The sequence below is a fragment of the Pipra filicauda genome, unplaced genomic scaffold, assembly GCF_003945595.2.
Source record: "Pipra filicauda isolate LSUMZ 115617 unplaced genomic scaffold, ASM394559v2 scaffold9_size5747161_pilon, whole genome shotgun sequence".
NCBI classification, from domain to species: domain Eukaryota; kingdom Metazoa; phylum Chordata; class Aves; order Passeriformes; family Pipridae; genus Pipra; species Pipra filicauda.
In genome coordinates this window covers 2,273,304-2,286,594 of record NW_024105198.1, presented here as the reverse complement: position 1 = coordinate 2,286,594, position 13,291 = coordinate 2,273,304, and the positions used below count along the sequence as shown (strand labels likewise).

Below are 13,291 nucleotides of genomic sequence, written 5' to 3'. Positions count from 1 at the left end.
ACCTGATTCACTTCTTTGCAGTGGTTTCTATTACACATCAGCTAAAGGTCACCCCCAAACCTGGTCTGAGCTGAGGGATGAATTCAGCCCACGAAGCATGAAAGCCACAAAAAATAAAATAATTGGGATTAATCACCTCTGAAACAAACCTGAAGCAGTTTTAGCTGAGCTGAAACAAGTGACAGTGGAGATCACATTCCTAAGTTAAAAAACTTTTGTTTCCACAGATTAGTTGTTCGACACACGCGCATCTCAAAAGCTAAAATACTGCCATTTATTGCAAATTAAAAAATATTTTAAATTAAATAAAAGCAATTCCTATTGCAAAAACGGACCCTGGGACGTGTTCTGGAGTAATTCCACGCTGGGCTGGTGTAATATGGTCGCTCATGTCAACCATATTCACAGAAAGGCCACATTTTCCACGCACAGTCTCAGCCACAAAGGCTTCTAAGAAACCCAGCGAAGCTCCAGGACTGGCCTGGAGCAAACAATTCCCGTACACAGCGGCTGGGCCTGACCTCACTTCCTGACAGAGGGAAAATGCCGAGCCTCTGGAAGGCTGGAACATTGGCCTTCCCTTTCTCCAGCCCGGATTCCTCCCCAGCAGTGCCGCTGGAGCCCGGCCAGCCCCGAGCAGCCGCGCAGGGCTCGCCGATCCCAGCTCCCATTTCCAGGGGAAACAGCTCTGTGCTCCTGCACGGAACAGGCAGAGCTCACTGAGGGCTGAATGATACTGGATCATCCTACCAAAGCCTGGAAAACATCAGGGGTTCACAAGACATTTGGAAATTCAAATCTAAAATTGTCTACAATAGTTTCGAAAGTGAAATAATGAGCAATTCCAGGACATGGAATTCCAGTTACTAACAAATAAATGGTGGGAGTTGATGACCTTAGAGGTCTTTTCCAATTTTAATGACTCTATAAATGCTCAGTAAACTCCTTGTAAGGACTCCCAGCATTACTGACCCTCCTGTTTCCATTTCCAACCCCGCAGCTCAGGATGAGGTGCCGTGTTCAGCTCTGGCACTTCCACTTGAATGACACAGGAGAAAACTACAACATCATAACAGCAATATACTGAAAAAACCCCCGAAGTCATGGCCAGAATAACTGTCCTGTATAAACACATCATTCCTGTTTTATCCAGAGTTTTTGAAGCAGTCACCAGTAAACAACAACACAGCAACCATTTACAGCCATGTCTCTCTTTAGCCCCTCACGGTGAATTTGCAGGGCATGTAAAAACACAGATTGTGTTCTATAAAAAAATAAGATACATTTAATAAACTGAAAAAATAGCCTTTTCATTGGAATTGCATCCTTTAATCATTAATAGAAGGTGAGTTATCTATTGTGCAAATGTGTCACGGTGTTACGGATTTAGCAAGTTTTGAAAATCCTGTTGGCTCATGTTGAAATATTTTACCAGTACTTCAATATATCCCACAGTCTAAACAGGGGGAACACTGCAGACAGGAATGGATCAGCTTCATTCCACTGGCCAGCACAGAACATGAACAGTGTTCATAAACAGTAAAAAATTAGTTTATAATCCCAGACAGAAGCTATCCCAAATTATCCTAATTTTCATTATAGTCAGTGCTGGATTTAAGATAAGAAAGTTCCTATTCCAAGGAGCTTATTACTGAAATGCAGACTTTAATTTTTATTGAAATCCAGCATGCCTGAGTTAGAAAGAACAATGTGTCCAGGATGGAGAGCTGGGAATTCAGCAGAAACTTCCTGATTTCCAGGTTCAGTGCCTTATGCAACCTGCCAGCCTGAGCCTGGGTTTTCATTTATTGCAGGAAGCAAACTACCACAATACTGCTATTTACTAAGGGCAGCATTGTATCAAACCCTAAAGCTTTAATTACACTTTTTTATACTGACAGAACTACTAATTATCACTATAAATATTATATAATATATAAAAATATAGTCAACATATTCTCTTTAAGTGGGGGAAAAAACTTATGTTCTCTGATAAAGAAAATTATGAATTATTGCCATGCCTTAAAATCCAAATCTCCTGCAAACTGAGGCTTCTGAGTGTTTTACACACATTCCACCCTGTCAGCTCAATTTTCCATCAGTCATTTCCAAAGGCTGTTCAAAGAACAACCACAGACCCAAACAAAAGTCATCCCCAACCTCAGGCTAAGGAATAACCTTGTCCTAAATATCCAGCATCATTTATGACTCCTAAAAAAAACAGATTTGAAATTTATGCCCCACACAACTCAGAGGTGGGAAAAATCTTGGGGGGAAAAAAAAAAAAAGACGCAGGCTGCCCTCTGCCACCCACGTTTTTCAAATAAACAGCATTTTTAAGGTATCATCCCAACCCTAAAATAGTCCTCCTGTGCCCCAGGACCACACGTGAGACCTGCTGGGTGGACTGGTTTACTTTGAGCGAGACGAAGGCACCGAGAGGTTTAACAGAAGCTCAGTTAGACCTGAGCTCTGGAGGGACCACCACCACTCCATAAATCATCCTTTCCCCCACTAAATACATGTTTGGATTAAAATGTTGGGCATCATTTATAACGACACCCCAGTGAGTTTGTCAGCAGCATCTTGTGTGAAGTTTGGCTTCCAGCCAGGAGGGCAACACGACTTCGTGTGATCCGGAGAATGTTCACGACTGACCCAGTGAATGGGCTCAAATATTTGGAACACTGAGAGCTGAGAGCCCAAAGCCATTCTGATCCAGGTAGGACTGACCCAGGTGAGCTCTGGGACCCCAGGAAAACGTTAAAACTCAGTAAAACTGCACCCCAGCTCCACACACCCAGAGGACCAGGTTTCTACACTCTGCTCCAAGTGTTTGCTTCCAGCAACCCCCAAATTACAGACGGATTTTAATGGAGTATTAATGCTCACCTCACAGGGAACTGAGTCCTACAACTCTCCATGAAGGAGGAGTAAGATTGGGATGGAAACCCTCATATCAGACACTGAAATCCCTGAAGCTACCAAGAAACAGCAGATAAAGCCCACGGAGACACGTGGGAGCTCTGACCTCAGGGACAGTATCCCCTTCCATCCTCCTTATCCACCTGGATCAGGTTCCTGCTGTGACCGTGCCAGGAAAGCAATAAAACAATTGCTCCTCTCCACCCTCACTCACAAACTCCCCAAGAACCACCCACTGCACTCCAGGATTGTTTTCCAGCCTCCAAGGCCATCCCTGAGGATTCCAGGGGACACAGAGGCCAATGACCAGTCGGGGGAGGTCACAGCCCATCCTCCAGAGGCACGGACTTTTCCAGGGACTGCACAACTTTCTGCTGTTCTTCCCAAGAGAAACTGCCCTGGAAAGAGCTGTGAGCTGGGAATAAAGAACCTGTCACTGCCAGAGCACATCAGGTTTGATTTGAGCTCTTATTTAACAATATGCTCACGTGAGGGCCACGTCTGTCCTCAGAATTATTCTTTTATGAGGCCTGCAAAGTTTGCAGTAACAGTTTCTGTAATGCAAACATGACATAACTTTTAGATAAATATTTTCCTTCATTGCTTTAGTTATAGTTTTATGTCTTTTCTCTCATTGCCAGAAAAGCAGAGCCAAATCCTAAGCACTTGTGTGCTGCTTCTTAATTGACCAGTCCCATAAACCCAAACCCAGGAGTTCCTGAAACATCCTAATCCTGCTTCTAGAAGAGAACTGAGCACCTCAAAGAACTGAGCCCTTGAAGCATTTCATTCTTATTTCAACTTAAAAAAATAATGGGACTAAGGTATTTTCCAGCTATATCAATGCTGTTAAAAAAAAAAAAAAATAAAATAAATGTAAAACTGCTTCTTTCCATCTGTTAGGAAAATTACATGTTCTGGCATCAGCTGAGTTGCTCATTTTAAAGCAAGAATTTTTCAACCTGATAAGAAAAAGTTTTAAATAAATACAATGTATTGAAGTCCAAGTGTGAAACTGAATTTTAACTGAATTTAAAACCACATTATTCTGGATTTTTAGGCCTTGAAGGAAACCAGTTTATTTAGACACTGACAACACACTATGGAAATTCTATATTCCAATGGTTATCTAAATCACTTGGAAACTATGGGAATAAGATACACTGTGGTCCACTGAAAAGTAATCCAAAAAAACTTCTGACCAAGGTCAGACAGCCCCAAGCTCTAAAGAGCAAAAAGGCAGCTGGATTTTACACCTCAAAGAAACGCAGCTGAGCAGGTGAAGCAAAGTGGTTCAAAGCATGCCAAGGTTTTACCAGCTGGGAACTGCATGTTCCTACAGGGACCTGCCCGTGCTCCGAGGCTCTGAAATCCAGGTTAAGGATCTGGATAACTGAGTACAACCCCTCCCAGTGGGAAAAATCTGAAGTGGATTGTAAAATTCAACCCATTTTATGATCATTTTTTCTCCTGAAAATAAAAAATTTCTGCTCGTTTCCCAACCTTTTTGAAGCCCAAGGGAAAAAGTTCCGTTTCCAAGACTGGCAAGAACCCAAAGGAATGGTTTGTTGTGTGTGCAGAGACATCCATTCCAACAGGAACACATCATTCCATGGCACCTTGTTCATCCCAGTCCCCTCCCTGCAGCGAGGAACACCCAGTTCACAGCAGGAATAAAGGTTAAGGATTTGGAAAAGCTTTTTTTTAGAATCTTCACGTGAGGAGCAGGTGGGAAGTGGTAAATTTCAGTGCCCACTGAGCTTGGCTGCTCTGCTTTGTCCTCTGTGTCTCCAGACCTGGGTGAAACCTCCTGGGATTGCATAAGGAAAGCCCCAGAACTCTGCCCTTTTTAGTGCCAGAGCTGGGTAATCCCTAAAAATGAAGCTGGAGAGCAATTATGGGATGGCAGACACACACACAGCTGGTGTGGCACAACCCCAAGGTGATCCAAAAGCTCTTTTCCAAACGCCTGCATGCTGTATTCCAACAATTTATTTACTTTAGGCCTGACTCAGGGAGCCCAATCATGCAGATTATTAAAACCAACACAACAAGGCCACTTCCAGGAAAGGCTCCTACCACGGGACTGCTCCGAGCACACAGCTGGTGTCTCATCCAACAAAAGAGGAGGGAAATCAGCATTTCCCAGGATGGAGACACAAGCAGGAGTTTGCTTCCAGGTTGCTGCAAAGGCTGATTTTCCAGCACTTTCTTCCAGCAAGTGCCTGATGCAGCCTGTCAGCACAGCAACACAAACAAGCCTTTTCCATTTAAGAGCCCTCCTACAAACCATGACTTCAAAAACAACCATAAAAGCCCAGTGAAAGCAAAGGATTCCTTCAGACTGGAAGAGATTATGCAAACTCCAAGCAAGGATGAATTATTTTGATACACCAACTGGAGACTGTTTTCCTTGTGCAACATGAGCAGAGGCTCAGGCTGTAACACTTTAGCTGAGCAGTGAAATTAGTCTGGTTAAAACAGGTTATACTTAAACTAAGGGCTAAAACACACCAATAAATTACTTTAATTACCACAGCTGAGCAGTCCCGTGGCAACAGACCATGTGCATTTTTGTAGTTCATGGAAAATGCAAGGGAAAATGCAAGGATGAGGTCACCCACATGAGGGTTGAGCAGGAGCACTTCCCTCAGAGTGTGACAGGCCAGGTCTGGGCACAGAACCACTGACACAGCTCAGCTGATGGATGGCAACACACTGAAATCACTTCCTTCTGCATCAGCTTTAAATATGTATTAGTAAATCAGTTAATCTGCTGTAAATTTAGAAATATAATCATATTTTACATAAGAGCCTAAGTGGAAATTATCAGTTTTGAAGAACATAAGGATGACAGTTTATATGTAAGTTTTTATAAAGTTTATGCTTTAAGAATTCTAGGTATTGAAAAGTAAAATGACAGTTTACAATACAAACTGTTGTTTACATAACACCTTCCAAACCTGAATAATTCTAACTAATTCTCACCCCTGACATGGCAATGGACAAAAATACACACATGGGTGAGCAGATTAAAGGTTCTGCTGGGAACAGCCAATCTGCTCAAAACCAACTGCACCATCCTGCAAGTCCTTCAGGAGACTAAAACCCCTCAGACACAAACATTAAACTCTGCCTTTATCCCTCCAAGTACCTGCTGGAGGAGAAACCCAAGTGACACAGGAGTGGCACTGATCACTCCACTGCTCTGGGACACTCAGCAGAACTGAGAGCAACTCAGCCCTGTTGAAGAGATACTAATGCTGAAGGTATTTGATAAAGGGCATTAAACAGCAGATAAAAAAAACTCCATCTGAATTTATAAACCTGTATTTAACCTGATTAAATGGTTTTCTTCCCAAATATCTACTCAGCTGCACAGAATACAGCATGATAACCATGGTTTTTCTCCACATCTTGTAAGAAATCTATCTGCTGATCATCTTTTGCTTTCCAACACTGCTCCCCAAAGTCTTGTCTTGTGCTACTGTAGTTTCACACCACATTCTACTCTACATCCATCAGATAACACTCATTTTTTAATATAATTTCTTCTGTTGCATTAGAGAACGGTGAACCACCCATGTTTAGGAAGCTGGAGAAACTGCTCTTTGCTAAGTTGAAACTTGCATATTACACTTGAATTTTGGTGCATATTCATAACATGGAAGTTGATTCTTCACTAGAGGGGACTTGACCTCAGCAAAAATACCCTCCCCTCACAGAAAAACTAAACTGCCTGAGTGCCTTTCGATACAACAAAGTGATTTCTGAGTCACAAAGACCTTACACTGCACCTGCTTGTTCTCCCATGGAAAGCACGCTGGGCAGCCAACAGCTTCCAAAACTCACCTGGACTCCTGGCTACCTGTATTTTCAGGAATGCAATCCCCATGGTTTCACAAGGCTCTTACAGTGCTGTGCATTAGAAGATAACTCATGGGACTCCCCATTAAAAAAAAAAAAAAGTGAAGTTGAAGAATTCTTGCTCTCAAACCCTGGCAAGTTCCTGACAGATTTCTTCCTGCTTTTCCAGCAGATCAGTTCCATGACCTGAGCAATTCCAGAGGAGTAACTCCATTCCATGATCTCCAACTAAACCCAAAGGATCCGAGCAGGGCACTATCAGAATGCAGCTGTTCTCCACACAGGAAATACATTTTGCTAACATCAGAATTTACTTGCTTTATCCAAAGCCAATTATGCAACCCTCTCCAAGACAAAACTTCCAGCTAAGGGATGGGAGGGAGAGGAGTAAGAAATGTGAAAATGGAGGTAAGGCTGCCACCTGACAAAACCAGTAGAGTTTCTGAGAAAACACTGACCCTCTTCCTACCTCAAGAACCCAATCAGTTCTTCCTTCCCTAATTCATTTTTCCGTTCGATAATAAATCATCCAGAAATTTCTTCTGTATGGAAAAGGAGTCCTAAGTTTAAAAGTCTGTCAAATATATTTATTTCAACCTAAAGTGTTACTTAGAGACTTAATGAGAAAAAAGTGCTTCAGAAAAGAACAGTAAGTTGTGTGTAATTACCGTTGACACTCTCCTGCCTCGGAATTCCTGCTGCTGGTGAGTGTCCCAGGGCCGGTGCTGCCGAGGGAGCAACGAGTGCTGCCCTCAGTCCTCTCTCTGCGGGCAAGAAAAAACAGTCATCTTCATTTTAGTGCCTTGGCAAGTCACAGAAGCACAGAATGTGCTGGGTTGGAAGGGACCCACAAGGATCATCCGGTCCAACGCTCAGCCCTCCTCAGGCCCATCCCCAGGAGTCACTCCATGAGCACATCCAGAGGATCAGCCAAACCCTCCTGGAGCTCTGGCAGCCTTGGGGCTGTGCCCACTGCCCTGGGGAGCCTGGGCAGTGCCCAACCAGCCTCTGGGGGAAGAACCTTTCCCTGAGATCCAACCTGAGCCTGCCCTGACACAGCTCCAGCCGTTCCCTGGCTGCTGTCCCTGCTCCCCCCAGAGCAGAGCTCAGTCCCTGCCCCTCCTCTGCCCCTGCCCAGCACACTGGAACTGCAGTGAGGTCTCCCCTCAAAGTCTGAAGAAAAACCAGGTGTAGAGAACGGGGCAGAGTCACTAAAAGAGCAGGAGCCATGAAGGGCCAGCCAATGGCTACAACTCCACGGGAACAGCGAACACAGCTCAAGGAAAAAGGGAAAAGCCAGCAGAGCTGTCATGGCATTCCCGGGGTCACCCAGCACGTCCCAAGTGCCAGAGCTGACACTGCCCAACACTGCCCAGGCTCCAGAGCGCTGCCAAGACACTGCCCTGCTCAGCCAGGAGTGTGAGCAATGGCTGAGGGACAGGCAGTGTGAACAGTGGGATGAGACATGTCTTTGGATAGTAAGTGTATTTACTTAGTTATCTATCTCTGCTCTACTCCTCTATATGACAATAAGGATGAAAAAAATCCATTTCCAAAAAGTATGCAAATACATCCACATTTAAACTGCCGTGCACATATTTATCCTCTGGTAAGGTGCATAAAACGATATAAATTGTACATAAATCTGGAAATACAATCCCAGTTTGCTGTTATGGGGCAGCATGGCTTTATTCTAGAGACTGCTCCACTAAAGGTAATTAAAGCTCCACTAGTGGCTGAAGCCATTCAAGATGTTATTATTTAATGATGTAAAAATTATCACCTTTCTCAAGCTACTGCATCCAGTACCAAATTCCAGTTCCTAAACCATTTGCACACTGAGCCCTGTCCTGGCCCTCCACACACAGGAAGTCTTTGCAGATATCAGTCAATTCCCAGTACAGTTTTTCACAGAATCCCAGAGGCTCTGGGGTTGGAAAAGCCCTCCCAGCCCATGGAGTCCACCCTGTGCCCCATCCCCACCTCGTCCCCCAGCCCAGAGCACAGAGTGCCATGGCCAGTCCTTCCTGGGACACCTCCAGGGCTGGGCACTCCAAACCTCCCTGGGCAGCCCCTTCCAGTGCCTGACCACCCTTTCCATGAGGAAATTCCTCCTGAATCTCTAAAGGTAAAGCCCAGGCAGGTGTGTTCTGCAGTTTGACTGGAATGCTTCAGGAAATCTCTGTCCCTGTGGTTCCCTGTGCAGGAAGCCCAGCCAGGAGAAGCTCCCACACCCCAATCCACTGCCACTGTCACCAGAAAGGTGACACTGCCTTGAAGTCACTTGAAGATGTTTCTGAAGTCACATGTTCCTACTGAATGTCTTTTAATAAGGCACAGGCAAAAATATATCATATAAATGACCAGCCCCAAAGCTGGAAAAGTACATTTTGGGCAAAAGGAGGCATTTTCCACATCAATCAAGACACTGGGAACAAGGGGAGATTTACATTAGGATTGAAAGGGCCGAAGGGCTGGGAGCCAGTGGTGTGTCTGTGCTGGTCAATACACAGCAAGGATTGTGTCAGCACCACTGAGAGAATAAATTATCGCTGCTTTTACAATAAGCTCTTCAAGAATGCAATAAAGAGTTCAGTGTGTGCTCCTCACTCAGGAATCCAAAACTTTTCAGTGAAGGTCTGGCTTGCAGCAAAGATAACAGCTGAAAACTAACCATCTTGACCTTGGGAAGCTTCATGACAACGTGCTAAAAACAGGTGAAAAACTGAACAGGTCACTGCTCCCACATCCACCAGCCCTGAGAGCAAGCACAGGTTTAAGTACTGAGAGTTCAGACCTGGCGGGTTTGAGACAGCCCAAAATTAGAAGTGAGAAATGTAATTTTTATCCTCAAGCCTCTTGGCTGTTGCAGTATTACTAATACTGAGGTTTTCTCATCTGCTTTCAGAGATAAATTTAAAATTCTTCCCCGATTAAATGAAATCATGGCAGGAAATTAAGAAAATATGTAACCAGGGAAGGCATTCTTACAATATTTCATACCAGCTCCTGACTTTGATGCACAGTGTTATAAGAACGTCTTCCCAGTCACGTATTTTCCTCCACAGTTTGACAAGAAGTCTCCCAAGTTGTGGGAACAGCAAGTCACCAAATAAAAATGCCAGTTTCATTCTTCCAAGCTTCAAAGATGGATTTTAATTTGCTTGAAATTCAGCAGGCACCCTCGGGAGCAGGATTCTGGAATTTTTTCTGTCTGCACAGTCCATAGGAAATTTTAAGGACTCACCAACCTTTTCCTAAAAATAATTGTAAAAGATGAAGGGCTGTTGGTGTGGGTGGGAAAAGCCCCACAGCAAACACGATGCCAATGCCACCCTCCAGAAAGCCCCAAACAAAAGAGTGTTAAAAGAGCTCTATAGAACATTTATATCCAACTTTGCTGCAGATTTGGTTTCAGTGCAACATCAAAGAAAGATGCAGTTTGTGATCAAGGCTTGTGGCAGGAAATGGATGTGTGTAGACAAAGTTATCTTTCTTCTCTCTAAAGGTGAATACACGAGGAGTTATTGTTTTCAGCCATTCTAACATCCAATTTCTCAAAACCACTACAGTAAAATTAACTATTAATCACCAACAAAAATAACCTGTCCCCAGAGAACAGCAATAAAAGTAGCCTGAAGTGGGTATCTGTGCACATACACAGCCCAAGGAGCTGAAATTATTCCACTGCATTGTCAAAGTGCTGCTTAATTCCAGCTAAGGCCAAGTTTTCCAAAAACTTGCTGCAACAATCCTGAGCTACAACAGAGTGAACAACTTGTAAGAGCTTGTTCCAGGGGATGTGTAAGACATCAATACCAGCCCTGTTTAACCACTGGCTGCTGTGTGAAGGATCCCAAACTGAGATCTGAGATCCAACTGGTTCAGCTCTACAGAACATTAGATTTATTTGATCCTAGATGAGAACAAATGATTCCCAGACAACACCAGCATTCCAAAACTTTCCGAGATTTGGAACACAGGAAGGTAAAAAGCCCTAAAAGAGCAGAGTGTAATAGCTGGCTGCTTTTCAACATGCATGATCACACACTGAGCCCTGAGAAAGTCAACATCTTTCCCATTTTACCACCTTATCCTTTTTCACAAATTACATAAACCCAGGAAAGGAATGTGAGTGTGGGAAGCAACTCGGGTTTTGCTTCTTACTCACAAGGATACTGAACTAGACACAAAGTACTTTCTTCTATGCTGGATCTTAACTCCAAGGTCAATTTATTGGCTTAAAACACTGAGAGGATGATGCTTCCCTGGTTCAAATGCTAATCTGAGGCTCAGGAAATCTAGATTCAATTCCCTGCCTCACCACATACTTCCTGTGTGACCTTGGGCCATAAATATTTCGGTGCCTCAGTCTTTCCATCTGTGACTGAGATAGTATTTCTCTATTGAACTAAGTGTTGTAAAGACAAATACATTGGGAAAACATCAGGAATCACAGGCCACAGCCATACATGGATCAGGCAGCAGAGGAACTTATCTGTGTGTCAATAGTCCCAATCAGGCAGCAGGGAAAGCAAGGGAGGGCTGCCAGTGTTAAAAACTTTAACTACCACAGGGCAGCAAACACATAAAATACCAGCAGAATGGATGGAAATTGAAACCTCAATTATAAAAATCGGCTTTGCAGAAAGTTTCCATCATTCCAACCAAGTTTTAAACAGAAACAAAACTCAGAAACCAGCTGAGTGAGTTGCTGAAGGGAGCAAATACACCTGCCAGCAACTCATTATTGCCCTGTTTTGGGAGATTATCACATGAAACACCTCCAATGTGAGGCAGCAGAGGGGCAGCTGAGGCTGGGGGCAAAGAATCCCTGGAGACTGTTCCCCAAAGCCCTGCGGGAAGGGAACCACACGCTGCTGGAGTCCCCAGCCTTTTGTGAGAGGCGGTAAATAGGATCGGGCTAAGAGTGCTCACAGTGGGGTCCCCTCTGCTGCTGCCCCAAGGCGGGTGGGGGGGGACAAAGCGCGAAGGGGGAGGGCAGAAGATGGTCACCACCCAAACAGGGGCTGACAGGAGTGACCTCCCCCTGCCCCGACCCCAGGAGGAGCCGGGGGAGGTGTCTGGGACTGAGCTGGGAGCAGCCAAGGGGAACAACTACAAGGCTACGTGGCATTCGCAGGCAGCGGCTGCGAGAGGGAGAACGGGGGGGGGCGACGAGGGGGGAGCCGGGGGGGAAAGGCTTCAGATCGCAACCGCTGCTTCCCCGAGACATGGAAGGACAAGGAGAGGAAGGGGAAAGAGGGACACGGGGGATGTGTGCGTTGTGCAGAGGAGCGGGACCGGGCGGGGGGAAGAGCGACCCGCGGAGCTCGGTGGCATTAACCCCGTCCGGGCGGGCTCAGCTGAGCTCAGCCGGGATCCCCCCGACCCCAGCCCCGGGTGTCTGCCCAGCTCTGACCCCCGCACCGGGGTGTCCCGTTCGGAGCCGCCCCCCCAAACCCCGCATCCCAAATCCCCCCGGTCTGCCGGGGGGGGATGCCCGTGCCCCGCGGGGCACCCCCGTACAGACCCTCCCGTACAGACTCTCCCGTACAGACCCCCCTCCTCCTGTCCGAGACCCCCTGAGCCCGGCCTGACCCCCCGTCCCGGCACCCCAACCCACTCCCGGCACCCCATGCCACCCTGGGCACCCCATCCCGGCACCCCATCCCACCCCCGGGTCCCATCCCATTCCACCCCATCTCAGGCACCCCATCCCATGCCGGGCACCCCGTTCCCACCCCGGGCACCCCATCCCGGCAGCGCATCCCATCCTGCCCCCTACACCCCATCCTCCCCCACCCCGCCCCAGACCCCCATCCCACCCCATGCCCCGGGACATCGGATCCCATCGGATCCTGCCCCCACCTGCCCCGTGCGCCACGTCCACCCCCAAACCTGCCCCATTCCCCGGGCTCCCCCTCCTCCTCTCCCAAAAATCCCCCTCCCGATCCCCGGGGTCCCGTTTCTCCCGCAGCCGCCCCCCCTCCCCTCCCCGCCCTCCGCACCGCGGGGCTCGGCTCCGGGCAGTGCCCGCCGCGCCCTGGGCGTGCAGCACCGCTCTCCCCGTGCCCGGGGTGCGGCGGGACGGCGGGGGAGCCACCCCCGGGCCGGGCCCCCCGCACTGACCGTGGGCTCCGCCGGCTCCGCCGCCGTCTCAGCGCCCGCCGCCCGCCCGCGCCGCCATCATGGAATGCGGGCACCGCGCCTGCGCCGCCGCCGGCCGGGGGCGGGCGGGCGCGCCAACCACAGCACGGCCCGCGCGGCTCCGCGGCCACGGACACACGAGCCCGCCGAAAGCGGCGCGGGGGGGCGGCCCCGGGACCTGGGTGGGCATCGTCTGTCACCGCTGAGCACTGCCTGTCCCCCCTGGGCACCATCTGTGCCCCCTGAGCACTGCCTGTCCCCCCTGGGCACCATCTGTGCCCCCTGAGCACTGCCTGTCCCCCCTGGGCACCATCTGTGCCCCCTGAGCACTGCCTGTCCCCCCTGGGCA

General features: G+C 47.5%; 1 protein-coding gene across 1 annotated transcript in view; it reads right to left on the bottom strand.

Annotated features, from left to right (window-relative positions):
- The window catches only part of LOC113990000 (fibronectin type-III domain-containing protein 3a-like), a 39,904-nt gene extending 26,932 nt beyond the window's left edge, over positions 1 to 12,972 (bottom strand). The window contains exons 1-2 of the mRNA XM_027725015.2: positions 12,925 to 12,972; positions 7,461 to 7,556 (exon numbers count right to left, since the gene is read on the bottom strand). The gene's annotated coding sequence lies outside the window, so the exon portion shown is untranslated. The remainder of the gene's footprint in view (positions 1 to 7,460; positions 7,557 to 12,924) is intronic.
- Between the last annotated feature and the right edge of the window lie 319 nt (positions 12,973 to 13,291).